At 47.6% G+C, this 17,607-nt stretch overlaps 12 non-coding genes across 12 annotated transcripts; all 12 read left to right on the plus strand.

Annotated features, from left to right (window-relative positions):
- Positions 1–766: 766 nt before the first annotated feature.
- On the plus strand, positions 767–957 carry LOC142693625 (U2 spliceosomal RNA). The gene has a single exon (XR_012861948.1). It is a non-coding gene; the product is annotated as a U2 spliceosomal RNA (small nuclear RNA).
- A 1,288-nt stretch (positions 958–2,245) lies between these two features.
- Positions 2,246–2,436, plus strand: LOC142693626 (U2 spliceosomal RNA). The gene has a single exon (XR_012861949.1). It is a non-coding gene; the product is annotated as a U2 spliceosomal RNA (small nuclear RNA).
- A 1,296-nt stretch (positions 2,437–3,732) lies between these two features.
- LOC142693627 (U2 spliceosomal RNA) lies at positions 3,733–3,923 on the plus strand. Its single transcript, XR_012861950.1, has one exon. It is a non-coding gene; the product is annotated as a U2 spliceosomal RNA (small nuclear RNA).
- Positions 3,924–5,215: 1,292 nt separating this feature from the next.
- Positions 5,216–5,406, plus strand: LOC142693628 (U2 spliceosomal RNA). Its single transcript, XR_012861951.1, has one exon. It is a non-coding gene; the product is annotated as a U2 spliceosomal RNA (small nuclear RNA).
- Positions 5,407–6,682: 1,276 nt separating this feature from the next.
- Positions 6,683–6,873, plus strand: LOC142693630 (U2 spliceosomal RNA). The gene has a single exon (XR_012861953.1). It is a non-coding gene; the product is annotated as a U2 spliceosomal RNA (small nuclear RNA).
- A 1,308-nt stretch (positions 6,874–8,181) lies between these two features.
- LOC142693631 (U2 spliceosomal RNA) lies at positions 8,182–8,372 on the plus strand. The gene has a single exon (XR_012861954.1). It is a non-coding gene; the product is annotated as a U2 spliceosomal RNA (small nuclear RNA).
- Positions 8,373–9,645: 1,273 nt separating this feature from the next.
- On the plus strand, positions 9,646–9,835 carry LOC142693743 (U2 spliceosomal RNA). The gene has a single exon (XR_012862055.1). It is a non-coding gene; the product is annotated as a U2 spliceosomal RNA (small nuclear RNA).
- A 1,295-nt stretch (positions 9,836–11,130) lies between these two features.
- LOC142693632 (U2 spliceosomal RNA) lies at positions 11,131–11,321 on the plus strand. The gene has a single exon (XR_012861955.1). It is a non-coding gene; the product is annotated as a U2 spliceosomal RNA (small nuclear RNA).
- Positions 11,322–12,613: 1,292 nt separating this feature from the next.
- LOC142693634 (U2 spliceosomal RNA) lies at positions 12,614–12,804 on the plus strand. The gene has a single exon (XR_012861956.1). It is a non-coding gene; the product is annotated as a U2 spliceosomal RNA (small nuclear RNA).
- A 1,269-nt stretch (positions 12,805–14,073) lies between these two features.
- On the plus strand, positions 14,074–14,264 carry LOC142693635 (U2 spliceosomal RNA). The gene has a single exon (XR_012861957.1). It is a non-coding gene; the product is annotated as a U2 spliceosomal RNA (small nuclear RNA).
- A 1,301-nt stretch (positions 14,265–15,565) lies between these two features.
- On the plus strand, positions 15,566–15,756 carry LOC142693636 (U2 spliceosomal RNA). The gene has a single exon (XR_012861958.1). It is a non-coding gene; the product is annotated as a U2 spliceosomal RNA (small nuclear RNA).
- Positions 15,757–17,044: 1,288 nt separating this feature from the next.
- Positions 17,045–17,235, plus strand: LOC142693637 (U2 spliceosomal RNA). Its single transcript, XR_012861959.1, has one exon. It is a non-coding gene; the product is annotated as a U2 spliceosomal RNA (small nuclear RNA).
- The last annotated feature ends 372 nt before the right edge of the window (positions 17,236–17,607 follow it).

The following is a 17,607-nucleotide window of genomic DNA, read 5'->3' on the forward strand; positions in this document are numbered from 1 at the left end:
CAAAGCCTTGCTTGCCTACAAAGAGAGCAGCAATTTGGATTTGTTACTATGTTACCTAGAAGAATAACAAACTGTGCAAGGATGGAGGTTGTAGGAGCAAGGAGAAGTTGTCTGTAAAGTTGGTGGATGCCTATTTTCCATTTTGCAGTCCCTTGTCTCCCTCTTGTGGCCTCCTGGAGGCAACTAGCTGTGCAAAAAAAAGACAGCCTGGCGGCCGGCTGTTGCAGTGTTGCCCTCTCAGGCAACACTGAGTGACTGACTGAGCCTCACCGTCTTATATAAAGTTCAGACGGAACTTTGCACGTGTCATAGTGGAGCCCTCAGGATTCCAGAGCCAGCTTTCTGACATCATAATGGGGCCTCAGAGATAAAAGCCTGGGCCCAGGCAGTGTTGGTCAGTGCTGCTCAGCAGGCAGCACTGGACTGGACTGGATTACAGCTGATACAAGGTGTGAAGGAACAAGGGGTGGCTGTGGGCATGCACTTGCTGCCGCTGCCAGTGTTTATCTGCATGGCAGCAGGGCATTTGGGCGTTGCCAGGAAGGCGTTTTTATGTAGATTCCTCCTCTTTCAGCACTGCATTGTGGTGCAAGCAAAAGAAGCAAATCCTGTCTGGCTTCCTCTCCGGCCTTTATTCACCTCCCGTGTAGCTGTGAGTGTGTGAGCCTGCAGGGCCCCATGGAATTGCCTAGAAGTAGGCTGAATCGCTGCAAGGGCTGAACAGCAGTATCGGGCAGGCTCGGGCAACGCGCGGCCCGTTCGGGTTATCGCTTCTCGGCCTTTTGGCTAAGATCAAGTGTAGTATCTGTTCTTATCAGTTTAATATCTGATACGTCCCCTATCTGGGGACCATATATTAAATGGATTTTTAGAACAGGGAGATGGAAATAGAGCTTGCTCTGTCCACTCCACGCATTGACCTGGTATTGCAGTATTTCCAGGACCGGTGCACCCTTTCCTTATGTGTTGACTAAAAGCAGATTCCAAAAGTGTTTTTTGTCTTTGCTATTGTTTCTGTCTTTCTGAAGGGATCTCCCCTTTTAATCCCATTATTTCAACACCTGTTGGACAATGCATGAGTGATAATGAGCTCATTGATTAAATGCAATTAATTAATAGATTGCCACCTCTTGTTGTGTGTCGTCTGTGTTTCTGTGTTTCCGGCATTTCACATTGGAACACCTCATTCACCTTCCTTGTCTTCTCTCCGCCCTCCCTTTTAGGTAAGTTAAAGAGCTGCACCTGAGCCAGCCACTGATTGATTGATTGATTGATTGATTGATTGATTGATTGATTGATTGATTGATGCAGCACAACAGTCAAATAGTGGAGTGGAGTAGGGGAACAGCAAACAGCCAATAAAGCAGCCCGCCCGCTCGCCTGCCCGCCACAATGGACCTACCTGTGTACACTAGATGGATGTGATGGAATGTACTGTCGTCCCTACATTTCAAGAAGAAGTAAGAATTGCAGTTGCAACAAAGCCTTGCTTGCCTACAAAGAGAGCAGCAATTTGGATTTGTTACTATGTTACCTAGAAGAATAACAAACTGTGCAAGGATGGAGGTTGTAGGAGCAAGGAGAAGTTGTCTGTAAAGTTGGTGGATGCCTATTTTCCATTTTGCAGTCCCTTGTCTCCCTCTTGTGGCCTCCTGGAGGCAACTAGCTGTGCAAAAAAAAGACAGCCTGGCGGCCGGCTGTTGCAGTGTTGCCCTCTCAGGCAACACTGAGTGACTGACTGAGCCTCACCGTCTTATATAAAGTTCAGACGGAACTTTGCACGTGTCATAGTGGAGCCCTCAGGATTCCAGAGCCAGCTTTCTGACATCATAATGGGGCCTCAGAGATAAAAGCCTGGGCCCAGGCAGTGTTGGTCAGTGCTGCTCAGCAGGCAGCACTGGACTGGACTGGATTACAGCTGATACAAGGTGTGAAGGAACAAGGGGTGGCTGTGGGCATGCACTTGCTGCCGCTGCCAGTGTTTATCTGCATGGCAGCAGGGCATTTGGGCGTTGCCAGGAAGGCGTTTTTATGTAGATTCCTCCTCTTTCAGCACTGCATTGTGGTGCAAGCAAAAGAAGCAAATCCTGTCTGGCTTCCTCTCCGGCCTTTATTCACCTCCCGTGTAGCTGTGAGTGTGTGAGCCTGCAGGGCCCCATGGAATTGCCTAGAAGTAGGCTGAATCGCTGCAAGGGCTGAACAGCAGTATCGGGCAGGCTCGGGCAACGCGCGGCCCGTTCGGGTTATCGCTTCTCGGCCTTTTGGCTAAGATCAAGTGTAGTATCTGTTCTTATCAGTTTAATATCTGATACGTCCCCTATCTGGGGACCATATATTAAATGGATTTTTAGAACAGGGAGATGGAAATAGAGCTTGCTCTGTCCACTCCACGCATTGACCTGGTATTGCAGTATTTCCAGGACCGGTGCACCCTTTCCTTATGTGTTGACTAAAAGCAGATTCCAAAAGTGTTTTTTGTCTTTGCTATTGTTTCTGTCTTTCTGAAGGGATCTCCCCTTTTAATCCCATTATTTCAACACCTGTTGGACAATGCATGAGTGATAATGAGCTCATTGATTAAATGCAATTAATGAATAGATTGCCACCTCTTGTTGTGTGTCGTCTGTGTTTCTGTGTTTCCGGCATTTCACATTGGAACACCTCATTCACCTTCCTTGTCTTCTCTCCGCCCTCCCTTTTAGGTAAGTTAAAGAGCTGCACCTGAGCCAGCCACTGATTGATTGATTGATTGATTGATTGATTGATTGATTGATTGATTGATTGATTGATTGATGCAGCACAACAGTCAAATAGTGGAGTGGAGTAGGGGAACAGCAAACAGCCAATAAAGCAGCCCGCCCGCTCGCCTGCCCGCCACAATGGACCTACCTGTGTACACTAGATGGATGTGATGGAATGTACTGTCGTCCCTACATTTCAAGAAGAAGTAAGAATTGCAGTTGCAACAAAGCCTTGCTTGCCTACAAAGAGAGCAGCAATTTGGATTTGTTACTATGTTACCTAGAAGAATAACAAACTGTGCAAGGATGGAGGTTGTAGGAGCAAGGAGAAGTTGTCTGTAAAGTTGGTGGATGCCTATTTTCCATTTTGCAGTCCCTTGTCTCCCTCTTGTGGCCTCCTGGAGGCAACTAGCTGTGCAAAAAAAAGACAGCCTGGCGGCCGGCTGTTGCAGTGTTGCCCTCTCAGGCAACACTGAGTGACTGACTGAGCCTCACCGTCTTATATAAAGTTCAGACGGAACTTTGCACGTGTCATAGTGGAGCCCTCAGGATTCCAGAGCCAGCTTTCTGACATCATAATGGGGCCTCAGAGATAAAAGCCTGGGCCCAGGCAGTGTTGGTCAGTGCTGCTCAGCAGGCAGCACTGGACTGGACTGGATTACAGCTGATACAAGGTGTGAAGGAACAAGGGGTGGCTGTGGGCATGCACTTGCTGCCGCTGCCAGTGTTTATCTGCATGGCAGCAGGGCATTTGGGCGTTGCCAGGAAGGCGTTTTTATGTAGATTCCTCCTCTTTCAGCACTGCATTGTGGTGCAAGCAAAAGAAGCAAATCCTGTCTGGCTTCCTCTCCGGCCTTTATTCACCTCCCGTGTAGCTGTGAGTGTGTGAGCCTGCAGGGCCCCATGGAATTGCCTAGAAGTAGGCTGAATCGCTGCAAGGGCTGAACAGCAGTATCGGGCAGGCTCGGGCAACGCGTGGCCCGTTCGGGTTATCGCTTCTCGGCCTTTTGGCTAAGATCAAGTGTAGTATCTGTTCTTATCAGTTTAATATCTGATACGTCCCCTATCTGGGGACCATATATTAAATGGATTTTTAGAACAGGGAGATGGAAATAGAGCTTGCTCTGTCCACTCCACGCATTGACCTGGTATTGCAGTATTTCCAGGACCGGTGCACCCTTTCCTTATGTGTTGACTAAAAGCAGATTCCAAAAGTGTTTTTTGTCTTTGCTATTGTTTCTGTCTTTCTGAAGGGATCTCCCCTTTTAATCCCATTATTTCAACACCTGTTGGACAATGCATGAGTGATAATGAGCTCATTGATTAAATGCAATTAATGAATAGATTGCCACCTCTTGTTGTGTGTCGTCTGTGTTTCTGTGTTTCCGGCATTTCACATTGGAACACCTCATTCACCTTCCTTGTCTTCTCTCCGCCCTCCCTTTTAGGTAAGTTAAAGAGCTGCACCTGAGCCAGCCACTGATTGATTGATTGATTGATTGATTGATTGATTGATTGATTGATTGATTGATTGATGCAGCACAACAGTCAAATAGTGGAGTGGAGTAGGGGAACAGCAAACAGCCAATAAAGCAGCCCGCCCGCTCGCCTGCCCGCCACAATGGACCTACCTGTGTACACTAGATGGATGTGATGGAATGTACTGTCGTCCCTACATTTCAAGAAGAAGTAAGAATTGCAGTTGCAACAAAGCCTTGCTTGCCTACAAAGAGAGCAGCAATTTGGATTTGTTACTATGTTACCTAGAAGAATAACAAACTGTGCAAGGATGGAGGTTGTAGGAGCAAGGAGAAGTTGTCTGTAAAGTTGGTGGATGCCTATTTTCCATTTTGCAGTCCCTTGTCTCCCTCTTGTGGCCTCCTGGAGGCAACTAGCTGTGCAAAAAAAAGACAGCCTGGCGGCCGGCTGTTGCAGTGTTGCCCTCTCAGGCAACACTGAGTGACTGACTGAGCCTCACCGTCTTATATAAAGTTCAGACGGAACTTTGCACGTGTCATAGTGGAGCCCTCAGGATTCCAGAGCCAGCTTTCTGACATCATAATGGGGCCTCAGAGATAAAAGCCTGGGCCCAGGCAGTGTTGGTCAGTGCTGCTCAGCAGGCAGCACTGGACTGGACTGGATTACAGCTGATACAAGGTGTGAAGGAACAAGGGGTGGCTGTGGGCATGCACTTGCTGCCGCTGCCAGTGTTTATCTGCATGGCAGCAGGGCATTTGGGCGTTGCCAGGAAGGCGTTTTTATGTAGATTCCTCCTCTTTCAGCACTGCATTGTGGTGCAAGCAAAAGAAGCAAATCCTGTCTGGCTTCCTCTCCGGCCTTTATTCACCTCCCGTGTAGCTGTGAGTGTGTGAGCCTGCAGGGCCCCATGGAATTGCCTAGAAGTAGGCTGAATCGCTGCAAGGGCTGAACAGCAGTATCGGGCAGGCTCGGGCAACGCGCGGCCCGTTCGGGTTATCGCTTCTCGGCCTTTTGGCTAAGATCAAGTGTAGTATCTGTTCTTATCAGTTTAATATCTGATACGTCCCCTATCTGGGGACCATATATTAAATGGATTTTTAGAACAGGGAGATGGAAATAGAGCTTGCTCTGTCCACTCCACGCATTGACCTGGTATTGCAGTATTTCCAGGACCGGTGCACCCTTTCCTTATGTGTTGACTAAAAGCAGATTCCAAAAGTGTTTTTTGTCTTTGCTATTGTTTCTGTCTTTCTGAAGGGATCTCCCCTTTTAATCCCATTATTTCAACACCTGTTGGACAATGCATGAGTGATAATGAGCTCATTGATTAAATGCAATTAATGAATAGATTGCCACCTCTTGTTGTGTGTCGTCTGTGTTTCTGTGTTTCCGGCATTTCACATTGGAACACCTCATTCACCTTCCTTGTCTTCTCTCCGCCCTCCCTTTTAGGTAAGTTAAAGAGCTGCACCTGAGCCAGCCACTGATTGATTGATTGATTGATTGATTGATTGATTGATTGATTGATTGATTGATTGATGCAGCACAACAGTCAAATAGTGGAGTGGAGTAGGGGAACAGCAAACAGCCAATAAAGCAGCCCGCCCGCTCGCCTGCCCGCCACAATGGACCTACCTGTGTACACTAGATGGATGTGATGGAATGTACTGTCGTCCCTACATTTCAAGAAGAAGTAAGAATTGCAGTTTGCCTACAAAGAGAGCAGCAATTTGGATTTGTTACTATGTTACCTAGAAGAATAACAAACTGTGCAAGGATGGAGGTTGTAGGAGCAAGGAGAAGTTGTCTGTAAAGTTGGTGGATGCCTATTTTCCATTTTGCAGTCCCTTGTCTCCCTCTTGTGGCCTCCTGGAGGCAACTAGCTGTGCAAAAAAAAGACAGCCTGGCGGCCGGCTGTTGCAGTGTTGCCCTCTCAGGCAACACTGAGTGACTGACTGAGCCTCACCGTCTTATATAAAGTTCAGACGGAACTTTGCACGTGTCATAGTGGAGCCCTCAGGATTCCAGAGCCAGCTTTCTGACATCATAATGGGGCCTCAGAGATAAAAGCCTGGGCCCAGGCAGTGTTGGTCAGTGCTGCTCAGCAGGCAGCACTGGACTGGACTGGATTACAGCTGATACAAGGTGTGAAGGAACAAGGGGTGGCTGTGGGCATGCACTTGCTGCCGCTGCCAGTGTTTATCTGCATGGCAGCAGGGCATTTGGGCGTTGCCAGGAAGGCGTTTTTATGTAGATTCCTCCTCTTTCAGCACTGCATTGTGGTGCAAGCAAAAGAAGCAAATCCTGTCTGGCTTCCTCTCCGGCCTTTATTCACCTCCCGTGTAGCTGTGAGTGTGTGAGCCTGCAGGGCCCCATGGAATTGCCTAGAAGTAGGCTGAATCGCTGCAAGGGCTGAACAGCAGTATCGGGCAGGCTCGGGCAACGCGCGGCCCGTTCGGGTTATCGCTTCTCGGCCTTTTGGCTAAGATCAAGTGTAGTATCTGTTCTTATCAGTTTAATATCTGATACGTCCCCTATCTGGGGACCATATATTAAATGGATTTTTAGAACAGGGAGATGGAAATAGAGCTTGCTCTGTCCACTCCACGCATTGACCTGGTATTGCAGTATTTCCAGGACCGGTGCACCCTTTCCTTATGTGTTGACTAAAAGCAGATTCCAAAAGTGTTTTTTGTCTTTGCTATTGTTTCTGTCTTTCTGAAGGGATCTCCCCTTTTAATCCCATTATTTCAACACCTGTTGGACAATGCATGAGTGATAATGAGCTCATTGATTAAATGCAATTAATGAATAGATCAATTAATGAATAGATTGCCACCTCTTGTTGTGTGTCGTCTGTGTTTCTGTGTTTCCGGCATTTCACATTGGAACACCTCATTCACCTTCCTTGTCTTCTCTCCGCCCTCCCTTTTAGGTAAGTTAAAGAGCTGCACCTGAGCCAGCCACTGATTGATTGATTGATTGATTGATTGATTGATTGATTGATTGATTGATTGATTGATGCAGCACAACAGTCAAATAGTGGAGTGGAGTAGGGGAACAGCAAACAGCCAATAAAGCAGCCCGCCCGCTCGCCTGCCCGCCACAATGGACCTACCTGTGTACACTAGATGGATGTGATGGAATGTACTGTCGTCCCTACATTTCAAGAAGAAGTAAGAATTGCAGTTGCAACAAAGCCTTGCTTGCCTACAAAGAGAGCAGCAATTTGGATTTGTTACTATGTTACCTAGAAGAATAACAAACTGTGCAAGGATGGAGGTTGTAGGAGCAAGGAGAAGTTGTCTGTAAAGTTGGTGGATGCCTATTTTCCATTTTGCAGTCCCTTGTCTCCCTCTTGTGGCCTCCTGGAGGCATCTAGCTGTGCAAAAAAAAGACAGCCTGGCGGCCGGCTGTTGCAGTGTTGCCCTCTCAGGCAACACTGAGTGACTGACTGAGCCTCACTGTCTTATATAAAGTTCAGACGGAACTTTGCACGTGTCATAGTGGAGCCCTCAGGATTCCAGAGCCAGCTTTCTGACATCATAATGGGGCCTCAGAGATAAAAGCCTGGGCCCAGGCAGTGTTGGTCAGTGCTGCTCAGCAGGCAGCACTGGACTGGACTGGATTACAGCTGATACAAGGTGTGAAGGAACAAGGGGTGGCTGTGGGCATGCACTTGCTGCCGCTGCCAGTGTTTATCTGCATGGCAGCAGGGCATTTGGGCGTTGCCAGGAAGGCGTTTTTATGTAGATTCCTCCTCTTTCAGCACTGCATTGTGGTGCAAGCAAAAGAAGCAAATCCTGTCTGGCTTCCTCTCCGGCCTTTATTCACCTCCCGTGTAGCTGTGAGTGTGTGAGCCTGCAGGGCCCCATGGAATTGCCTAGAAGTAGGCTGAATCGCTGCAAGGGCTGAACAGCAGTATCGGGCAGGCTCGGGCAACGCGCGGCCCGTTCGGGTTATCGCTTCTCGGCCTTTTGGCTAAGATCAAGTGTAGTATCTGTTCTTATCAGTTTAATATCTGATACGTCCCCTATCTGGGGACCATATATTAAATGGATTTTTAGAACAGGGAGATGGAAATAGAGCTTGCTCTGTCCACTCCACGCATTGACCTGGTATTGCAGTATTTCCAGGACCGGTGCACCCTTTCCTTATGTGTTGACTAAAAGCAGATTCCAAAAGTGTTTTTTGTCTTTGCTATTGTTTCTGTCTTTCTGAAGGGATCTCCCCTTTTAATCCCATTATTTCAACACCTGTTGGACAATGCATGAGTGATAATGAGCTCATTGATTAAATGCAATTAATGAATAGATTGCCACCTCTTGTTGTGTGTCGTCTGTGTTTCTGTGTTTCCGGCATTTCACATTGGAACTCTTCTCTCCGCCCTCCCTTTTAGGTAAGTTAAAGAGCTGCACCTGAGCCAGCCACTGATTGATTGATTGATTGATTGATTGATTGATTGATTGATTGATTGATTGATTGATGCAGCACAACAGTCAAATAGTGGAGTGGAGTAGGGGAACAGCAAACAGCCAATAAAGCAGCCCGCCCGCTCGCCTGCCCGCCACAATGGACCTACCTGTGTACACTAGATGGATGTGATGGAATGTACTGTCGTCCCTACATTTCAAGAAGAAGTAAGAATTGCAGTTGCAACAAAGCCTTGCTTGCCTACAAAGAGAGCAGCAATTTGGATTTGTTACTATGTTACCTAGAAGAATAACAAACTGTGCAAGGATGGAGGTTGTAGGAGCAAGGAGAAGTTGTCTGTAAAGTTGGTGGATGCCTATTTTCCATTTTGCAGTCCCTTGTCTCCCTCTTGTGGCCTCCTGGAGGCAACTAGCTGTGCAAAAAAAAGACAGCCTGGCGGCCGGCTGTTGCAGTGTTGCCCTCTCAGGCAACACTGAGTGACTGACTGAGCCTCACCGTCTTATATAAAGTTCAGACGGAACTTTGCACGTGTCATAGTGGAGCCCTCAGGATTCCAGAGCCAGCTTTCTGACATCATAATGGGGCCTCAGAGATAAAAGCCTGGGCCCAGGCAGTGTTGGTCAGTGCTGCTCAGCAGGCAGCACTGGACTGGACTGGATTACAGCTGATACAAGGTGTGAAGGAACAAGGGGTGGCTGTGGGCATGCACTTGCTGCCGCTGCCAGTGTTTATCTGCATGGCAGCAGGGCATTTGGGCGTTGCCAGGAAGGCGTTTTTATGTAGATTCCTCCTCTTTCAGCACTGCATTGTGGTGCAAGCAAAAGAAGCAAATCCTGTCTGGCTTCCTCTCCGGCCTTTATTCACCTCCCGTGTAGCTGTGAGTGTGTGAGCCTGCAGGGCCCCATGGAATTGCCTAGAAGTAGGCTGAATCGCTGCAAGGGCTGAACAGCAGTATCGGGCAGGCTCGGGCAACGCGCGGCCCGTTCGGGTTATCGCTTCTCGGCCTTTTGGCTAAGATCAAGTGTAGTATCTGTTCTTATCAGTTTAATATCTGATACGTCCCCTATCTGGGGACCATATATTAAATAATTTTTAGAACAGGGAGATGGAAATAGAGCTTGCTCTGTCCACTCCACGCATTGACCTGGTATTGCAGTATTTCCAGGACCGGTGCACCCTTTCCTTATGTGTTGACTAAAAGCAGATTCCAAAAGTGTTTTTTGTCTTTGCTATTGTTTCTGTCTTTCTGAAGGGATCTCCCCTTTTAATCCCATTATTTCAACACCTGTTGGACAATGCATGAGTGATAATGAGCTCATTGATTAAATGCAATTAATGAATAGATTGCCACCTCTTGTTGTGTGTCGTCTGTGTTTCTGTGTTTCCGGCATTTCACATTGGAACACCTCATTCACCTTCCTTGTCTTCTCTCCGCCCTCCCTTTTAGGTAAGTTAAAGAGCTGCACCTGAGCCAGCCACTGATTGATTGATTGATTGATTGATTGATTGATTGATTGATTGATTGATTGATTGATGATGCAGCACAACAGTCAAATAGTGGAGTGGAGTAGGGGAACAGCAAACAGCCAATAAAGCAGCCCGCCCGCTCGCCTGCCCGCCACAATGGACCTACCTGTGTACACTAGATGGATGTGATGGAATGTACTGTCGTCCCTACATTTCAAGAAGAAGTAAGAATTGCAGTTGCAACAAAGCCTTGCTTGCCTACAAAGAGAGCAGCAATTTGGATTTGTTACTATGTTACCTAGAAGAATAACAAACTGTGCAAGGATGGAGGTTGTAGGAGCAAGGAGAAGTTGTCTGTAAAGTTGGTGGATGCCTATTTTCCATTTTGCAGTCCCTTGTCTCCCTCTTGTGGCCTCCTGGAGGCAACTAGCTGTGCAAAAAAAAGACAGCCTGGCGGCCGGCTGTTGCAGTGTTGCCCTCTCAGGCAACACTGAGTGACTGACTGAGCCTCACCGTCTTATATAAAGTTCAGACGGAACTTTGCACGTGTCATAGTGGAGCCCTCAGGATTCCAGAGCCAGCTTTCTGACATCATAATGGGGCCTCAGAGATAAAAGCCTGGGCCCAGGCAGTGTTGGTCAGTGCTGCTCAGCAGGCAGCACTGGACTGGACTGGATTACAGCTGATACAAGGTGTGAAGGAACAAGGGGTGGCTGTGGGCATGCACTTGCTGCCGCTGCCAGTGTTTATCTGCATGGCAGCAGGGCATTTGGGCGTTGCCAGGAAGGCGTTTTTATGTAGATTCCTCCTCTTTCAGCACTGCATTGTGGTGCAAGCAAAAGAAGCAAATCCTGTCTGGCTTCCTCTCCGGCCTTTATTCACCTCCCGTGTAGCTGTGAGTGTGTGAGCCTGCAGGGCCCCATGGAATTGCCTAGAAGTAGGCTGAATCGCTGCAAGGGCTGAACAGCAGTATCGGGCAGGCTCGGGCAACGCGCGGCCCGTTCGGGTTATCGCTTCTCGGCCTTTTGGCTAAGATCAAGTGTAGTATCTGTTCTTATCAGTTTAATATCTGATACGTCCCCTATCTGGGGACCATATATTAAATGGATTTTTAGAACAGGGAGATGGAAATAGAGCTTGCTCTGTCCACTCCACGCATTGACCTGGTATTGCAGTATTTCCAGGACCGGTGCACCCTTTCCTTATGTGTTGACTAAAAGCAGATTCCAAAAGTGTTTTTTGTCTTTGCTATTGTTTCTGTCTTTCTGAAGGGATCTCCCCTTTTAATCCCATTATTTCAACACCTGTTGGACAATGCATGAGTGATAATGAGCTCATTGATTAAATGCAATTAATGAATAGATTGCCACCTCTTGTTGTGTGTCGTCTGTGTTTCTGTGTTTCCGGCATTTCACATTGGAACACCTCATTCACCTTCCTTGTCTTCTCTCCGCCCTCCCTTTTAGGTAAGTTAAAGAGCTGCACCTGAGCCAGCCACTGATTGATTGATTGATTGATTGATTGATTGATTGATTGATTGATTGATTGATTGATGCAGCACAACAGTCAAATAGTGGAGTGGAGTAGGGGAACAGCAAACAGCCAATAAAGCAGCCCGCCCGCTCGCCTGCCCGCCACAATGGACCTACCTGTGTACACTAGATGGATGTGATGGAATGTACTGTCGTCCCTACATTTCAAGAAGAAGTAAGAATTGCAGTTGCAACAAAGCCTTGCTTGCCTACAAAGAGAGCAGCAATTTGGATTTGTTACTATGTTACCTAGAAGAATAACAAACTGTGCAAGGATGGAGGTTGTAGGAGCAAGGAGAAGTTGTCTGTAAAGTTGGTGGATGCCTATTTTCCATTTTGCAGTCCCTTGTCTCCCTCTTGTGGCCTCCTGGAGGCAACTAGCTGTGCAAAAAAAAGACAGCCTGGCGGCCGGCTGTTGCAGTGTTGCCCTCTCAGGCAACACTGAGTGACTGACTGAGCCTCACCGTCTTATATAAAGTTCAGACGGAACTTTGCACGTGTCATAGTGGAGCCCTCAGGATTCCAGAGCCAGCTTTCTGACATCATAATGGGGCCTCAGAGATAAAAGCCTGGGCCCAGGCAGTGTTGGTCAGTGCTGCTCAGCAGGCAGCACTGGACTGGACTGGATTACAGCTGATACAAGGTGTGAAGGAACAAGGGGTGGCTGTGGGCATGCACTTGCTGCCGCTGCCAGTGTTTATCTGCATGGCAGCAGGGCATTTGGGCGTTGCCAGGAAGGCGTTTTTATGTAGATTCCTCCTCTTTCAGCACTGCATTGTGGTGCAAGCAAAAGAAGCAAATCCTGTCTGGCTTCCTCTCCGGCCTTTATTCACCTCCCGTGTAGCTGTGAGTGTGTGAGCCTGCAGGGCCCCATGGAATTGCCTAGAAGTAGGCTGAATCGCTGCAAGGGCTGAACAGCAGTATCGGGCAGGCTCGGGCAACGCGCGGCCCGTTCGGGTTATCGCTTCTCGGCCTTTTGGCTAAGATCAAGTGTAGTATCTGTTCTTATCAGTTTAATATCTGATACGTCCCCTATCTGGGGACCATATATTAAATGGATTTTTAGAACAGGGAGATGGAAATAGAGCTTGCTCTGTCCACTCCACGCATTGACCTGGTATTGCAGTATTTCCAGGACCGGTGCACCCTTTCCTTATGTGTTGACTAAAAGCAGATTCCAAAAGTGTTTTTTGTCTTTGCTATTGTTTCTGTCTTTCTGAAGGGATCTCCCCTTTTAATCCCATTATTTCAACACCTGTTGGACAATGCATGAGTGATAATGAGCTCATTGATTAAATGCAATTAATGAATAGATTGCCACCTCTTGTTGTGTGTCGTCTGTGTTTCTGTGTTTCCGGCATTTCACATTGGAACACCTCATTCACCTTCCTTGTCTTCTCTCCGCCCTCCCTTTTAGGTAAGTTAAAGAGCTGCACCTGAGCCAGCCACTGATTGATTGATTGATTGATTGATTGATTGATTGATTGATTGATTGATTGATTGATGCAGCACAACAGTCAAATAGTGGAGTGGAGTAGGGGAACAGCAAACAGCCAATAAAGCAGCCCGCCCGCTCGCCTGCCCGCCACAATGGACCTACCTGTGTACACTAGATGGATGTGATGGAATGTACTGTCGTCCCTACATTTCAAGAAGAAGTAAGAATTGCAGTTGCAACAAAGCCTTGCTTGCCTACAAAGAGAGCAGCAATTTGGATTTGTTACTATGTTACCTAGAAGAATAACAAACTGTGCAAGGATGGAGGTTGTAGGAGCAAGGAGAAGTTGTCTGTAAAGTTGGTGGATGCCTATTTTCCATTTTGCAGTCCCTTGTCTCCCTCTTGTGGCCTCCTGGAGGCAACTAGCTGTGCAAAAAAAAGACAGCCTGGCGGCCGGCTGTTGCAGTGTTGCCCTCTCAGGCAACACTGAGTGACTGACTGAGCCTCACCGTCTTATATAAAGTTCAGACGGAACTTTGCACGTGTCATAGTGGAGCCCTCAGGATTCCAGAGCCAGCTTTCTGACATCATAATGGGGCCTCAGAGATAAAAGCCTGGGCCCAGGCAGTGTTGGCTGGACTGGACTGGATTACAGCTGATACAAGGTGTGAAGGAACAAGGGGTGGCTGTGGGCATGCACTTGCTGCCGCTGCCAGTGTTTATCTGCATGGCAGCAGGGCATTTGGGCGTTGCCAGGAAGGCGTTTTTATGTAGATTCCTCCTCTTTCAGCACTGCATTGTGGTGCAAGCAAAAGAAGCAAATCCTGTCTGGCTTCCTCTCCGGCCTTTATTCACCTCCCGTGTAGCTGTGAGTGTGTGAGCCTGCAGGGCCCCATGGAATTGCCTAGAAGTAGGCTGAATCGCTGCAAGGGCTGAACAGCAGTATCGGGCAGGCTCGGGCAACGCGCGGCCCGTTCGGGTTATCGCTTCTCGGCCTTTTGGCTAAGATCAAGTGTAGTATCTGTTCTTATCAGTTTAATATCTGATACGTCCCCTATCTGGGGACCATATATTAAATGGATTTTTAGAACAGGGAGATGGAAATAGAGCTTGCTCTGTCCACTCCACGCATTGACCTGGTATTGCAGTATTTCCAGGACCGGTGCACCCTTTCCTTATGTGTTGACTAAAAGCAGATTCCAAAAGTGTTTTTTGTCTTTGCTATTGTTTCTGTCTTTCTGAAGGGATCTCCCCTTTTAATCCCATTATTTCAACACCTGTTGGACAATGCATGAGTGATAATGAGCTCATTGATTAAATGCAATTAATGAATAGATTGCCACCTCTTGTTGTGTGTCGTCTGTGTTTCTGTGTTTCCGGCATTTCACATTGGAACACCTCATTCACCTTCCTTGTCTTCTCTCCGCCCTCCCTTTTAGGTAAGTTAAAGAGCTGCACCTGAGCCAGCCACTGATCGATTGATTGATTGATTGATTGATTGATTGATTGATTGATTGATTGATTGATTGATTGATGCAGCACAACAGTCAAATAGTGGAGTGGAGTAGGGGAACAGCAAACAGCCAATAAAGCAGCCCGCCCGCTCGCCTGCCCGCCACAATGGACCTACCTGTGTACACTAGATGGATGTGATGGAATGTACTGTCGTCCCTACATTTCAAGAAGAAGTAAGAATTGCAGTTGCAACAAAGCCTTGCTTGCCTACAAAGAGAGCAGCAATTTGGATTTGTTACTATGTTACCTAGAAGAATAACAAACTGTGCAAGGATGGAGGTTGTAGGAGCAAGGAGAAGTTGTCTGTAAAGTTGGTGGATGCCTATTTTCCATTTTGCAGTCCCTTGTCTCCCTCTTGTGGCCTCCTGGAGGCAACTAGCTGTGCAAAAAAAAGACAGCCTGGCGGCCGGCTGTTGCAGTGTTGCCCTCTCAGGCAACACTGAGTGACTGACTGAGCCTCACAGTCTTATATAAAGTTCAGACGGAACTTTGCACGTGTCATAGTGGAGCCCTCAGGATTCCAGAGCCAGCTTTCTGACATCATAATGGGGCCTCAGAGATAAAAGCCTGGGCCCAGGCAGTGTTGGTCAGTGCTGCTCAGCAGGCAGCACTGGACTGGACTGGATTACAGCTGATACAAGGTGTGAAGGAACAAGGGTTGGCTGTGGGCATGCACTTGCTGCCGCTGCCAGTGTTTATCTGCATGGCAGCAGGGCATTTGGGCGTTGCCAGGAAGGCGTTTTTTATGTAGATTCCTCCTCTTTCAGCACTGCATTGTGGTGCAAGCAAAAGAAGCAAATCCTGTCTGGCTTCCTCTCCGGCCTTTATTCACCTCCCGTGTAGCTGTGAGTGTGTGAGCCTGCAGGGCCCCATGGAATTGCCTAGAAGTAGGCTGAATCGCTGCAAGGGCTGAACAGCAGTATCGGGCAGGCTCGGGCAACGCGCGGCCCGTTCGGGTTATCGCTTCTCGGCCTTTTGGCTAAGATCAAGTGTAGTATCTGTTCTTATCAGTTTAATATCTGATACGTCCCCTATCTGGGGACCATATATTAAATGGATTTTTAGAACAGGGAGATGGAAATAGAGCTTGCTCTGTCCACTCCACGCATTGACCTGGTATTGCAGTATTTCCAGGACCGGTGCACCCTTTCCTTATGTGTTGACTAAAAGCAGATTCCAAAAGTGTTTTTTGTCTTTGCTATTGTTTCTGTCTTTCTGAAGGGATCTCCCCTTTTAATCCCATTATTTCAACACCTGTTGGACAATGCATGAGTGATAATGAGCTCATTGATTAAATGCAATTAATGAATAGATTGCCACCTCTTGTTGTGTGTCGTCTGTGTTTCTGTGTTTCCGGCATTTCACATTGGAACACCTCATTCACCTTCCTTGTCTTCTCTCCGCCCTCCCTTTTAGGTAAGTTAAAGAGCTGCACCTGAGCCAGCCACTGATTGATTGATTGATTGATTGATTGATTGATTGATTGATTGATTGATTGATGCAGCACAACAGTCAAATAGTGGAGTGGAGTAGGGGAACAGCAAACAGCCAATAAAGCAGCCCGCCCGCTCGCCTGCCCGCCACAATGGACCTACCTGTGTACACTAGATGGATGTGATGGAATGTACTGTCGTCCCTACATTTCAAGAAGAAGTAAGAATTGCAGTTGCAACAAAGCCTTGCTTGCCTACAAAGAGAGCAGCAATTTGGATTTGTTACTATGTTACCTAGAAGAATAACAAACTGTGCAAGGATGGAGGTTGTAGGAGCAAGGAGAAGTTGTCTGTAAAGTTGGTGGATGCCTATTTTCCATTTTGCAGTCCCTTGTCTCCCTCTTGTGGCCTACTGGAGGCAACTAGCTGTGCAAAAAAAAGACAGCCTGGCGGCCGGCTGTTGCAGTGTTGCCCTCTCAGGCAACACTGAGTGACTGACTGAGCCTCACCGTCTTATATAAAGTTCAGACGGAACTTTGCACGTGTCATAGTGGAGCCCTCAGGATTCCAGAGCCAGCTTTCTGACATCATAATGGGGCCTCAGAGATAAAAGCCTGGGCCCAGGCAGTGTTGGTCAGTGCTGCTCAGCAGGCAGCACTGGACTGGACTGGATTACAGCTGATACAAGGTGTGAAGGAACAAGGGGTGGCTGTGGGCATGCACTTGCTGCCGCTGCCAGTGTTTATCTGCATGGCAGCAGGGCATTTGGGCGTTGCCAGGAAGGCGTTTTTATGTAGATTCCTCCTCTTTCAGCACTGCATTGTGGTGCAAGCAAAAGAAGCAAATCCTGTCTGGCTTCCTCTCCGGCCTTTATTCACCTCCCGTGTAGCTGTGAGTGTGTGAGCCTGCAGGGCCCCATGGAATTGCCTAGAAGTAGGCTGAATCGCTGCAAGGGCTGAACAGCAGTATCGGGCAGGCTCGGGCAACGCGCGGCCCGTTCGGGTTATCGCTTCTCGGCCTTTTGGCTAAGATCAAGTGTAGTATCTGTTCTTATCAGTTTAATATCTGATACGTCCCCTATCTGGGGACCATATATTAAATGGATTTTTAGAACAGGGAGATGGAAATAGAGCTTGCTCTGTCCACTCCACGCATTGACCTGGTATTGCAGTATTTCCAGGACCGGTGCACCCTTTCCTTATGTGTTGACTAAAAGCAGATTCCAAAAGTGTTTTTTGTCTTTGCTATTGTTTCTGTCTTTCTGAAGGGATCTCCCCTTTTAATCCCATTATTTCAACACCTGTTGGACAATGCATGAGTGATAATGAGCTCATTGATTAAATGCAATTAATGAATAGATTGCCACCTCTTGTTGTGTGTCGTCTGTGTTTCTGTGTTTCCGGCATTTCACATTGGAACACCTCATTCACCTTCCTTGTCTTCTCTCCGCCCTCCCTTTTAGGTAAGTTAAAGAGCTGCACCTGAGCCAGCCACTGATTGATTGATTGATTGATTGATTGATTGATTGATTGATTGATGCAGCACAACAGTCAAATAGTGGAGTGGAG

Source organism: Rhinoderma darwinii (genome assembly GCF_050947455.1).
Source record: "Rhinoderma darwinii isolate aRhiDar2 chromosome 5 unlocalized genomic scaffold, aRhiDar2.hap1 SUPER_5_unloc_44, whole genome shotgun sequence".
In the NCBI taxonomy this organism is placed as follows: domain Eukaryota; kingdom Metazoa; phylum Chordata; class Amphibia; order Anura; family Rhinodermatidae; genus Rhinoderma; species Rhinoderma darwinii.